The sequence below is a fragment of the Pelodiscus sinensis genome, chromosome 5 (genome assembly GCF_049634645.1).
Source record: "Pelodiscus sinensis isolate JC-2024 chromosome 5, ASM4963464v1, whole genome shotgun sequence".
NCBI classification, from domain to species: Eukaryota; Metazoa; Chordata; order Testudines; family Trionychidae; genus Pelodiscus; species Pelodiscus sinensis.
The window spans coordinates 46,569,510-46,584,381 of record NC_134715.1 but is presented as its reverse complement, the minus strand read 5'-3'; positions in this window follow the sequence as shown (position 1 = coordinate 46,584,381).

Genomic DNA, 14,872 nt, shown 5'->3' with positions numbered 1-14,872 from the left:
GAAAAGTATCAGATGATTCAAAACTAAGATGTTCAGTTATGACCTTCAGAGGTCATGAACAGGTAACTCTGTGACAACTGCCCTTCCCTTATTGCTAAAGAGAAGGAATTAATGAATCATTGTTTAAGGCAAAAAGGTTAGCCAAGAACTGATCAGGGATCAGAAATGTAGGGAAAAAATGAATACATCTAGAATACAGAGGAGGGGAGTAAGAAAGAAGTGACAACGAAGCTTCAAACAGTTTATAAAAATGTTCAGATATGCATCTGGTCTGAATAGCTAAGGAATTTTGTAGGGAATCTTTTTTTCCCATTCATAGCTTTCATATACAGACAACCCTTATGATTTGCAGAAACAATATTTGCAATTTTGTTGATTCCTGGGTCCCTCCTGTCCCCTGGCCTTGGGGGAATGGGGCTTGGGAGGCCAGTGGATGGTTGGGGAGGGGGCGGGGGGGCTCTTGACAGATGGCAGCAGCAGTCAGAGTCCCTTCCACAATCACTGCTGGGGCCAGGAGTCACTGCTCCTAATATTTGCAGATTTTGCCATTTGTGGTGGTTCCAGCAATGCATCCACCATAATGACAAGGGATTTACTAGATTAAACTAAAATTATCTAAGTCATACTCATGTATATGTCCATATTCCAGAGTGAATGGCACAGCGTGTGGGTGAATTACTGGCATGCGAGACACAAAATGATACTGCACTCAAATCAAATGAATATGCTTGTATGATGTTGATAATTTTTTCCTTCTGTTGCATTCTTGAATGCAATATAATATATCCCATCCCTCAGGAGAGTTGGTGTGTGCGCCCATGAAAGGGAAATAAAGAAGGACAAATAACTGACTCTTTGGTCACAGCTCAGTATTACAGTATACCTGGAAGACAAAGGCCCTCGTTAGCTAGCCCAACCAGGCATTAATAAATCAATGCTGAAAAACCCAGAGGATGACAACTCATAATGGCTGTCTGGTTCAGTTCTTCATGGAGGATTACTCAAAAAGAAGAAACAAACACTTAAGGAAATACAAGGTGGATGATCCCATCTTATTCTGCCCTGCTTGTCTGTGAGCTGGGAATTGGCTGTGAAGCAAATTACAAACACATACAAAATGTAGTATCTGAAGTGCAAACTACAGAAGTAACCTTTTCTTTCTCTCTTACCAGCAGTGGGACAGATCTAAGTTTTAAATGAAAGTGTGTTGGAAATCTAAGATTTTTTCCCATAAAGTCAACTAAATACAAATTAAGAAAGAATACAACTTATAACCATAAAAGGGTTGAATCAATCACTTTGTGTACAAAAACTAAATAAGGAATATTTATGTCAACACCATCTCTTTTGCTTTAATTGAACCAAAAATCCAAGACGGAAAGAATGTATACTGAAATTCAAGACCTCAGCTCTACTTATTGTTTAACTACAGACAGATACATATGTATTTGTTCAGAGAATGGCTATTTTCCATGGAGTAAGGCAATATTTTTAATGATACAATGCACTATTTGTGCATACCTGAAGAATGATAAATCAAAGCCCTGTGGAAATAGTAAATCCTAAAGAAATGCTCACCGCTATGAAGTAAATCACTGAGGGTATGTCTACACTAGCCACCCTTGTTCGAACCAGGGTGGCAATGTAGGTATTCGAACTTGCAAATGAAGCCTGGGATTTAAATATCCCGGTCTTCATTTGCATGTTCCTGGGCAGGCGACATTTTTAAATGCCCGTTGTTCGAACTACCGGCCCATGCTACACGTGGCACGGAGTAGGTAGTTTGAATTAAAGCTCATAATTCAAACTACCTTTATTCCTCCTGCATGGAGGTTTAATGGTAGTTTGAATTAGGAGCTTTAATTCGAACTACCTACTCCGTGCCGCGTGTAGCCGCAGGCAGGTAGTTCGAACAATGGGCATTTAAAAATGGCGCCTGCCCGGGAACATGCAAATGAAGCCTGGGATATTTAAATCCCAGGCTTCATTTGCAAGTTCAAATGCCTACATTAGCCACCCTTGTTCGAACTAGAGTGGCAGTATAGACATACCCAGAGCTCTTCTAAACATTTTTGCTAGGATTAAATTGTGGTCTGGGAATACTTTCGTGGGCACAGTAAGTTCCCTGCTAGAGTCTGAAAGAAGTGGCAGCAACTATGGGTTGCACATATGTACTGGACTTAACTTTATAAAATGTCACCTTTCCTCTGCAGTCAGCACCATATATTTCTTATGAACACAAGTTAGAAAGTTCTCTAGAATTTATTTCCACTTAAAATACTCTGAAAAACATGAACGGATTAATTTTCTTTTAACACTGTCCCAAGGCATGGAGGAAATACTTCTCAGATAGAAGTATATTCTGTAGAATACAGGCCCCAAGTAATGCATGCAAAAAGCCTTTTTCTCCAGACATCATAACATTTTTCTCAAGCTAGTCCAAAAATTGATTCACAATGATAGGTTGATTTAGTTCATGTGATATATGTAGCCTATAAGACTATCAATTTATAGTACATTTGGGAAAGTGTTTGTATTGTTAGCCCACATTCCTCAAGCTCACCTACATAACTGTGATGAGGCAGAACTACCAATTTTACCTCAGATCTCCTTATGATGTGCTGTACAACACATAACTGCATCTATTTTTGTAGCGCATCAATTTTTGATAAAAGGGTAGCAATGGGAAAATATGTTTCCAACTGGAAACCATCTCATAAGAGTAGGTGAAACAAAGTGGAAGAGGTCTCAAGATGCGATTGCCTTTTCACCCTGAAATCCTAGCAAGAAGCCTACTCACAACCCCTAAGGAAAGGAGAAAGAGTTGTGTTTTTTTTTCTTTTGAAAGGTAACAAGTAGTTGTTGCTTTTGTAAAACATTTCATTTACATTGACTTAGATTTGAGGGCTGGAACTGAACAAACCAAAATGCTGGATCTGAACGCACTCAGATGTGTGTCTTTGGATGCATGTACACTGGTTAAATCTGTACCCACCACTAGATTTCTGTTATTATAGAAGCAATATCTACATAAACATGTTCACTACATTCATTGCTATGGCATTAACTTGAGCCATGTTTCTAGTACCATTTAATCAGAAAGTTGTATTTGCAAGTATGTTCAGAAACATTTTGCACTGTAACGTAATTTTACCCCTCCCCCATCCATCCTTTTTTCACACCATTCATGATTTTATTAATTCTCTTTGGTTGTTTCTTTTCTGATCCTTTCCAGCTTTTTACAGTCTTCTGGCTTTGAATCTGTTCCATAAACTTAATTTTTGCTTTCTGTGTAAATTTTCCAAATTCTAATATGTATCTTTTTAAAAATAGTATGACCAAAACATCAAGCAGTATTCAAGATGTGGGTATACCATCGATTTATATATGGCATTCTGAGGTCTTGTTTCATTAGCTATAACTTTCCTAATTTTTAAAAATATGGTTAGATTAATAACCAGTTTTCTATGATAGATGCAAGGTGCCAGATAGAGTTACCAGGTAGCTTCAAAAAAAATACCAGACATACTTGATCTCAGATTGCAGGGGAGAGGGGGGGGGAAGGGAAGAGACCGGCCTGGAGGAGAGCAGGGCTGGTCAAGAGGGGGTTGGAGGGAGCGAAGCTGGCTGGGGAAGATCAGGGGTTGGGGGGGGGGGGGGCGGGGAAAACCAGCCGGTGGGAAGCAAGGGTGGCTGGGAGGGGAGCAGAAGCTGTCTGGGAGGAGGTTGGGTGGGGAGGTGGAGAACCGGCTGGCAGGAAGCAGTGCTGGCCGGGAGGGAGTCGGGGGGAGTGGGGCTGGCCAGTGGGGAGCGGGAGGAGAGAATTGGCGGGTGGAGAGTGGGGCTGGCCTGGGCGCATGCAGATCCCAGGGTGCTGCTGGTCCTGCGCACGGTCCCAGTGAAGCACGGGCAAGTCCAGCCCTGGGGATTCCATCCCTGTCCTACCCCAGCCTTGCCCCCTCCTCTCTACTGCAGAGTCGCATACTGTCTAGCTGATAGATACACTCACACAGTGTGACTCATGTAGCGTGTCTACCAGCCAGGCAGTAAGCAACTACGTACTGATACTCATAATAAATAAAACTCAATTAGAAAATACTAACCATTTCTATGTCCAGCATTTTCTCAATTTATTTTCCAGACAGAAACCTCAAATATTGGACTGTCCCATTCATAACTGGACACCTGGAAACCCTAGTGCCAGAATCTGAGATAAGACCTTTGTAACTAATTATTTTTCTCATGTGGTAATTCTCAAGTTGATCAAAATGTAACTAAAGTGAAGTGATCATACAATATATTACAAAAGTAAAATTATAATCTGAACATCAAATCAAGTAATAGTACACCAGCAGGTATGTGGAAACACTATGGCGTGAAGGTACAAAATATTTTAAAACTTCAACAAAGGAGTGAAGTAGGAAAGAATAAGCACTTAATGAGGAAAGGGTATAATTATAGGGCTAGATACTCAATGGATGTAGATTCGTGGCGCTATCCTGATTTGTGGCAGCTTGGGATCCAACCATTAAGTTTTCAATCTCTCTTGCATGGGCTACGGTTATGGAAAATAATGATTGGGTTAAGCCTGGCAACCCTGGTCAGAATCAGTCTATTAAAATACACAAAGGTAATAAAAAAATTTCTGAAAACATGCCAAGAAACAAAACATTTTTGAGGATAGCCATAAAGATCATTTGCTCATATTATAAAGTCCTCTCATCAATCATATAAGCATAAAATAGTCTCCTTGTATTTTGGGAAGACATTCGAATATATAAAAAGATATTCATTGTTTCAGATATAGTAGGAGAGACAGCAACTCCTTCCACTTCTATTCTAAAAATAATGGTCCTGCACTAGAACTTTGGCAGCATTCCTCTGCTTTGTTATCAAGTCATCTTGATATGATGCAATAAAGGTCATACCATCCTGTAAAAGTAAGAAGGCGCACTTATCACTAAACAAAGCTTCTTTATGGTAGTAGAAAGGTAAAAATATGTGGAAATATTCAGAGTATTCTTCAAGTGTCTTTTCTATGGAAACATTACATTATTAAATCTAATTTTCTAAAGCCTGTCTCAGTGGTGCAAAACTCAATCTATGAATCTTGGCATTCTTCAGCCTTTTATTTTGAAGCTTTTTCTTATTAAAGAAAATGTAAATTGCTCAGAAAATGTTCTATGTGTACAGGAAGAGGAAAACCTCCTAGGGAACAACCTACATCTCTCAGGCTGTGACCAATCATTTAACTGTTGGAATGAAAAGATAGTACAAAGTCTCGACTTGTTAGAAAATGACAAGCTCAACTTCAAAAATATAAATTGCCAAAAACTTGGCTCTTATTTACCATGGAGGAAAACAAATGCTTTCCTACTTCTTATATTTTCTTCGTACCCAAAGGATTGCTGGCTTTTATAAATGTATTGTATGTAGTGCCCTGAGGGTACTTCTATTTGTATTATTATAGGTGGCCATAAGACTACAAAGAGAATCTGAGCAGTTCTATCCTGGATGAACTGTGAATGAGACAACCTAGAATACAAACAGAGGCACCCTGAGGGCACCATTGAAATTTTTTGTGTGTTATAAAAAATAAACCAGACAGAGCTCTTTCAGCTGAACTAATCTCCAAAGGTTGAAATTTTGAAAGGACATTTCTCCCCCCCCCCCTTTTGGCTTTCTCTCTCAGCATTATCAGTTTCCATGCTTACAGAACTATCTTTCTTTTCTTTAGCTTACATCAGGGCTTACAACTAGCCAGCACTCACATCTACCCTTTTATAAGGATTGAAAATATTATGACATGACAGGTTTGATAATCATTCGGGATGGCAATTATTAAATAGTACTTATATTCAGATTGTTATTTTAAATAAAGTTAGCTTTTCAAAAGTCTGCATCAGAAGAAACCTTTCTGTGTTGTCTCTTTTTCCTTAACTATTTCCTTTCATTGTGGTACTCATCCCTGGGGACACAGTGGGTGAAGCCCAGCCCATCTCTGCAAGGCGAGGACGGCAGGTCTTCACACCGTCATGTCCTGCTATCCCCGAGTGTGAGCTGACTCCTGTGCTGTATATAGTGTGGGTGTGGGAGGAGGAAGGGGAGATGTGCCCTGCCTCTGCACAGAGGGCATTGTGCAGTGTCCCTCCCCGGGGTCAGGAGCAAGTCAAGTGCCTTCATACATACATGCGTGTGGGTAACAGGCCAGGACTCTGTATGGCATCCAGCTGGGGCCACATGCCCAGGGTGGCACGGCACATGGACAGGTTGCAGTGTGCTCCATGGTCCCTGGTCCCCCTCTCCCTCCCCGCATAAGGGAACAACGATGGAGGCACTCACATGTTGAGGCCTCCCTGGCCTTGGACAACACCGGCAACAGGCTTGCTGGGATGGCTCGGGAGTCCTGGGTGTGGGGCACGCTCCCTCCAGGTTTCTGCGGCTCCTGGCCGTCCTCCTCTTCCTCCATGTCATGGGCAGGGCCCTCTGCCCCAGGGTCGATGACCACCTGGGGGGCATGAACCTTCTCACCTCCCAGGATGTGGTCCAGGGCATTGTAACAGGGGTAAGGGTTTGGGTCAGCCCCTGGTTGGGACCTGCCTCCTGACACAGGCCTGCCGCAGCTCTTTTATGTTCATGCACACCTGTTCCTGAGTGCGCATGTGGCCTTTGGCGGCCAGGCTGTCAGCCATCCACCTGTACACACCTGAGTTCATGTCTAGTGTGGAAATCGTGGACATTGGAGGCCTCCCCCTAAACCTCAATTTGGTCCATGATTCCCATACTAGACCAGGAAGGCTTCCACCTTTTGCAGCCCCTGGCAAGCTCCTGGGAGCTGCTAGCCTGCTCCTGGGGAGCGGTGGAGGGCTGGGTACCACTGGGGTGCTGGCTCATGCTTGGCCATGTGCACAGACTTCTGTCTCTGGGCTGGCAGGCTTGCAGCTGGCACATGGCCAGAGTCTACCCCTTTAAGGGCTCCAAGGCTGGGCAGGGGAGCAGAAGAGTTTTCCTGGTTGTGCCCAGAGTGGCCACCAGGGCACCCTGGGAAGGGCTGGAGGACCCCTATTTCGAAATAAGAGTCTACACAGCGCTTATTTTGATTTAGCTATTTCAAATTGGTAAACCTCATTCCACAAGGAATAATGCCAAAACTCAAACTAAGCGTGCCGCTATTTCAAATTAATTTCAAAATAGCAGTTTGGCTGTGTAGACGCTAGGAAAGTTATTTCAAAATAACTTTGCTGTGAAGACATACCCTCAGTCTTTAAGGTCCCACAGGACTCCTTGATTTTTTTGAAGATACAATCTAACAGGGCTACCCCTCTGAGACCAGTTCTATATGCTACTATTTATAATGGTGGCTAATGGCATCATGCTCTTTATAAATGCATCCATAAAGAATCTATGGAAAAATTAGAATATCTTTATTTGGATTAACCTATTATTAGTAGTAATGTATTTAATATCAAATGGTAATTTAGATAATAAATAATCTGGATACAAATTCTAGACCAAAAATGGTGCTTTCCTCCCTATAGTCACTCTCCTTAAGAGTTAAGTTATAACAATTTATCTAGGACTATGAATTCTCACAAAATTAACTAACTGATCACTTTAGATGAGTGCAGTAGAGAAAATGCCAGTAGTAGCACTATAATAAAGGAAGTAGGGTTAATCCCTTTTCATTGGTTTTTATTGTGCCAAACCAGTCAGGTAGCATAAATATGACCTGAATATACAGCTTTATATTTCTGGTGTTGGTCTTGTGTGATCATTGGAGACAGAGGTTAGGAACTGGTGAACCTTAGTCATTACTGTCTTTTCTTCTACTGTATGTTAAAATGCAACATTAATAAAATTTTCCCTGAGCAAGATGGACTTAAACCTGTGTTCATTGACATCCATTACACAGCTCTCACGACTTAAAGTGGTAAAGGATCAGCTCTGTAACAGAGCTCACAGAACAGCAACTGAATTTGAAAGAGACAGAAATCCTGACATATATGGATGATTTAAAATTTTCTCTTGCTCTTTAGCAGGATATTAGTCCTCTTTAAGGGCAAAGATAGGCTTTTTAATAAACCCTACAGAATCTCCTTTGCCAATATTTGAAATATATCTTTAATTACCAAGCCTTTCTTTAGTTTAATTCATAGCTATCTGAGACTGATTAAAGTCCTAACACCAGTATTGTTGGCAACACATTTCATTTCATATGACAATAAGTGTTCTCAAAGCCATTCCTGAGTATGGCTGCAATGATTTTTTTTTATTATTTGTTTTTAGTATCTACGGAATTGGACTTGCATTCATAAAATCAATATTGTAGAATACTGACAGCCACCTTTGCTTTCTTTGGGTGAAATCCATTTCTGTGCAAAGGGTCAACATATACTCCTTAAATTCGAATTAATTTGAGACATTTAACACATAGTATCTTCAAATAAGTGTTTCAATGAGTATTATCCATGATTTACTGTGCATCTTTCAAAGAGGAATGCATTAACACTGAGTCAAGGAATTCTAAAGAGAGAATAATCCATACATTGACTTAGATGCAAATCAATAAGTGCGCATGTCTTAAGATGTGGACTTCAACTGGTGAGGACACATGGATTCAGGCACTAACCAGACTGGAACCCACAACAGCAACTTTATATTTCCCTAGATTTGATGCTGGTTTGTTTTGTGATCTTGTGAAAGTTACTTCACCTCACCTATGTAATGGACATAATGATATTTACAGTCCTTCAATCTGCACATTGGAACAGCTATAAAAATGGTTGTGGTAATAGCAGCCATACCAAGAATTAACAAATATACCTATAATAAAACATGAGAATGATAAAACATGAGAATGATTTTTAAACAAAATAGGAGGGTTTTTTGTTTTGTTTCTGTTTATACTCTTTGAAAGGCCTATGTGTCATAGCCAGATACACACAGTCATTCATGCAAAACCTAGACTTGAAAGATTTCCTTTTCAGAAACTGTTCAGGTGCTGTTTCTCTCAGATGCTAGAAAACTGTTAAATGAATTGACCTATACAGGTTTCATTGAATGGACCTGTGACAGCTACAATTGCAATACAGTTTCAAGCTTGACAACACATCTGTATGGTTTCAAGTGGTATCACCACATTTTGTTTTCATACGGTGGTTAACTATTTCCCTCACTTTCATTGAAGTTGTTTTAACATATATGCAAGAAACAATAATTAGACTGTACAATAAAAATATAGATTTATTTTCATTGCTCTAGCTCAGCAATAAGTTTTAGCAAGAGTGTTGAACTCAGTTTGAGTCCTCTTTCATTTTCAGTATTTTATTGCAGCGACTCTGAACATTTCCAGACTACTGTACCTCTTTCGGGAGTCTGATTTGTCTTGCATATCTACAAGTTTCATCTCCAAAGAGCTGCAGGTTGAATCTTGTAAATCCAGGATACTTTGGTCCAGCAACATCCAGGGTCCAGAATTATGGAAGTTGCTGGACCAGAGAACCTCAGCATCTCGGAGCATGAGCTTTTTGGGAATCCAGTTATGGGAGACCCCACCACCGGTACTGGCGAGCCCTGTCCCAGGAAGCCCCAGCTGGGCATGGTAGCAGCAGGGCAGTCACGGAGCCCTGTCCTGGTGTGACAGCAGCGTGGCAGCTGCAGAGCCCAGTCCCTGGAAGCCCCAGCCAGGTGGGGCAGAAGCGAGGCCCAAACATCTGGTAGAAGTAGGCCAGAGCCAAGCCCCATAGTAGTAGGGCTGGAGTGGGGCCAGCAGGAGGGAGAGGCAGAGTCCAGGTAGTCTGGCAGCAGGAGCTCTCACCTGATCCAGCAAATTCACTTATTCAGGACCAATCAGGTCCCTAGGGTGCCAGACCAGACAGATCCAACCTGTATTTGCCACACACACACACACACACACACACACACACACTACTGAAAAGTTGCTTTCTTTTTAATTTATTGAAATATAAATATTTATACTATACATAAAAATAAATTTAAGTACAGTAAGTCATCACTTCTATGAAATGTTAGTGTACCACTGTACAAGAAGTCCATGTAACTGACAATCACATTTGACCTTCTGATCCTGAAGTAGTGTGTTAATACATACATGTTTTTGATAACTTTAGTCAGACCTATTTAGAAGGCATGGGGAAGGCATGAAAAAAGTGAATAGAAGGGCAATGTTGACTTTTTCTAGTTATTAGATTAATTATTTTAAGGACATTCTCTTAGAGATAGGCCTCAGTTATGAAGTTTGAACTGAAATCCACCTCTCAAGTTGAGAGGTGCTTAGACTTTCCATAGCAGATACAGCCAATAACCTGGCATATTTACCACCTGAACAGGGAGGGCAAGTGGGTGTAGGCAATCCTTTTTCTTGAAGAGGGAAGGGTCCCAGCCCAGGCTGAACTCTTTAAACCCCATTCCTAGCTGATTAGTCAACCACCATACTGGCCTCCTTTCCAGCAGTTTTACATCTCCCCACCCTCTTCCCAAACCATCAGGAATTACTGTCTTCTTCCAGCAAGAAAACTAAACAGTCCTCGGGTTTAAGATTCAGGGTTGTGAATCCTGCAAAAAAAATGTTCATACTTACACACTTAACCTTACACTTGTGTAGTCTCATTGACTTACTATGTGTTTGCAAAATCAGAGTCTCCACATCGCTATTAAACAAGAATAGGATACAAGATACAATAAGTGAGCTTTTTTGAAGATGAGTGGAGGAACACAAAGTGGAGGAACACAAAGTGGAGATGAGAACTGTGGTGTTACCAGCTTGAATAGAGTTACACAAATTGTTAATACATATAAATTTATTCTTATATTAGGCTGGAAAATCCTGGGATCCCTCTACTTTCTGTCAATGAGACAGGCCCCAAAGTGTCAAGGAAAAGATTTAATCTTGTCATGTTATAATTCAATTGCTATTGTAATCTAAGGTGTTAACAGCTTTACTAATTAAATACCAGATTATTTAGACTGCATATTACTAGAAAGCCAATGTAAAGTAACTGTGGTAAGCAGAGAAAAACAGTGGAATTTAAGACATATTAAGAATGTTGAAATCAAATTAATTTGCCTGCTTAAAGAGCATTCTTTGAACCACTTTTAAATAATTGATGTGCGGGGGGGAGGGGGGGGAGGGTAAGGGGGGTGTCTCTGTACTTCCATAAACTCTGGAAGAGGCTTCCAAGATAAACTGTAGAATCCCCATTATTGGAGGTTTTAAAGAACAGGTTAGATAAACACCTGTATACAATGATCTAGGTTTACTTGGATTCTGCCTTCACATAAGGTACTAGATAACATGACCTCCTGAGGTCCTTCCTGCTCTATATTTCTATGATCCTATAATAAAACACAGATTGTTTAACTCTGCCCATTTATAAACTGTTTAGGTTACCAATGATAAACCAAACAGGATTCACCAACCCATAAAGGAAACTTGTATGCCCATTTCTAAAGTATTTGCTATCTTTGATATTCTCAGATAGGATTTGGGGAATAATGTACTTTGGTTTTAATTTGTCCAGAGAACATTGTCCCCACCAGAGTATACACACTCACAAAAGTATGCTCTCCATTGAAAGCTCACTGCAGAGAGTCATACCAAAGATATTGTCACTGAAATAATAATAAATAAATAATAATAATAATAATAATAATAAAGAAAAGGAAATCCAATCATTGTCTGTGGTCTGTTGTGTCTTGTTTTCTTTCCTTCCTTTAATAATAAATTAGTCAATTAAAGTTTTAAGTTAGCTTCCATTTAATAATAATGTCCACAAAGACTTGGGGAGACCTGCCTAATCCCCACATGACTAAAGTAGCAGAATCCTTCCTGAAATGGGCATTAAAAGAGGGTGACTATTAAGTCACCACTACTCACTTTTATGCCACTCTGGTGAACAGCTCATAAGGCCAAGGTTAAAGTCCACTCCGTGGTTCCATGCCATCCCATTGTCTCTGTCTCTCTCAGCTTCAGAGGCCTCTTTGTGACAGCCCACTAGCCAGTTCTCTAAATGGTCCTTTTTCCAGGGTATTAAAGGCTTTGCACAGGATTGGTGTCAGTTTTCTCCAGCACTGTCCTGATAGCATGATTTCCCCAGTGGCCTATAGGGGAACCTGGGCTCACTCACTGCTCCAAATTCCAGTTCAGGTTCTCTTTGCCTGGCAAATGTGTCTCTCTTCCACTCAGACCCCGGTGCTGAGTTCCCATTACTCCTTCCTACAGCTTCTGGTACTATTTTCCCATTCCATAGAGTGGAGATGTAGACCACATAATCCTGTACCCTTACGAACATCTTCTTTCTCCTGGGAAGTGACTGCAGCCTACTTCCTTGCAGTCCCTCTTTGTTACCAGCTTTCAGACTTGCAAGACTAGCCTAGCTCCTTTTCCAGCTGCACCCCATCAGCAAATTAAAACTTACCCCTGGTTTTCCTCCAGGTGCAGCCTATAGGTTAATTGTCTTAATTCACTCCTTTGGGCCTCCTGTGGGGGTAAACACCACATCACAGACATACTATTCCTTGATCCTCAGTATATTAAAGTATCACTTTCAATCTCAAAGAAAAAAAATGGTAAAGCATGGAGAAACGTAGTAATATTAATATACAAAGCAAGAACCAAAAATTAACTTTGTGGAATAAGAAAACAGATTAAGAAAAATTATCAATCTCCACCCCAAAATGAATTATTAAAAAATAATTTGAGATAAATCATTTCTGTGAAAATGATATGTAATATGCCTTATTTTGAATTTACCCAGACTGTTATGACATGTACAATAAATTACAGAAATGTATTACAAACCATACTAAAATCCAAGCTATTTCTGATACTGTATATCATGAGTGGAACTAAAATCAGGGATCTATCACTGGTCCATTTCAAATAAATATAAATCTATACCATATCCTTAGGTCTGAACATCCTTAAACTAGTCTGATCAAGCTTTTTTGCTCCATTATATTGAATAAAACCCTTGTAACATATGACAAAGCAACAAGCCACTCAGAACCAAATGGAGAGATTCACAGGATAATACTGGGGTTTATTTTAAACTACTTCCATTAAAATAAAGTGTGTTAGAAAGAAACATATTGGAGATATTATGAATCATTAGAAGTTCTAACAATGAAGTCACCAATATAGGATGGATTAGGTGATGATCTTAAATATATATAACATATTAATGATATAATATTGCCACTGTGAGAAGAGCCATTAATAAAATCATAAATAAAAATTACCTGCCAAAGAGTGATCAGAGATCCAATGTCAGATCCATACCCAAATGCAGACAATTATTTAGCTAAGGACTTCAGAGGAAGTTTCATAAGTGTAACCCAGGGCAGAAATTAGCCCAGAGTCCATTATATCTGCTGACAGAGCCCCTACACTTTGATTATGCAGTGCAGAAGGATGAACAATCAAAACTTCAAATGAATGATCAAATTGACTTCTGACAAAATACTCCCTGCTTCCCTCTCTAACAATGTACTATGATCCTGCAACTCATGCAGAGGCATTTGCATAATAAATACACAGTATTGTACAAGACAGATTTAGCCATTTGTAAACAGTTTACAATCATGTGGTGTTCAGCTGCCACCATTTCTCATTTGTATCAAATATAGTTTGTGGATATACTGCGAACTGTTTGCTGAGAACCACGCAGTGCTTCTGAACAGGACTTCAAACTGTTTTGTAATCAGCTGAATTGACAGTTCAACATACACAACTGATACAGAATATTTGTTTGATCATTAGCACCCATATTCTGTGTCCATGCATTCTCTTTGGTGTGGGTATAGCAACAGGATAAGCTGATGTGTCCAAGACTCTAAACGCACTGCAATGCCAGAGAGAAAAGGGTTCCCTCCTATGTAACATTAAACTTCAACTGGCCTGATCTGCTCACGCCATCTCACACACTGTGGGCAGAATATTTATTCAGTAGGTGTCTTGTAATATAGCATTTGGAAACTATTAACACAGTGCTTGTTAATGTCACTGTACATTGTATGTATTAGCACTGCATGTGCAGTGATGGATGTCATCTCTGAGTGTAGATTTAAGTCTCTAACTAAACAAAGGAAGAACACAAGTTTCTTTCCAGAAAAAGGGAGAGATGTACATTTTCAATGCAAATGGAGCAGAGAAGGGTCAGGAACATCTGCACTGGAAATTTCAGAAGAAACATTTGCACTGAAATTCACTAGAGGGACAGTACAGAGAGTATACAGAAGTGATGGGTAACTTAGGCTAGTAAACAGACCGCATGAGTGGCCTTTCTTTATCTCAGGCTACGGCTACACTGCCTTGTTTGTTTTCGGAAGAAGATATGCAAATCGCACTCACATTTGCATATCTTCTTCAGATTCTTTTTGCAGAAGAGGTTTTTCCAATTTTTGGCCCCGCGTAGATGGGGTCAATTGTTGGAAAAACACCCCCTTTCGCAATACCCCTTATTCCCCGTAAATCGAGGTTTACAGGGTCTTGTGAAAGAGGATTTTTTTCCAACATTTGTCCCTGTCTACACGGGCCCAAATATCTAAAAAAATCTCTTCTGCAAAAAGAATCAGAAGAAGATATGCAAATGCGAGCATGATTTGCATATCTTCTTCCAAAAAAAAAAAAAAAAAGACAGTGTAGCCATAGTCTCAGTGGGCCACAAGAGAGTTGTAAACAAGACAATCTCCTGGGACAAGTGCAGTTAGCAAAACTACCCTATATACTTAGAATTTGTGGGATGTGCAGATTGAACCATAGCAGAACTTTGATCGGATGCAAAGGGAGCACACACAGCTCTTACAGTCAATGTTGTATGCAATCAGCAAGCACCTCACTTCATATGTCCTT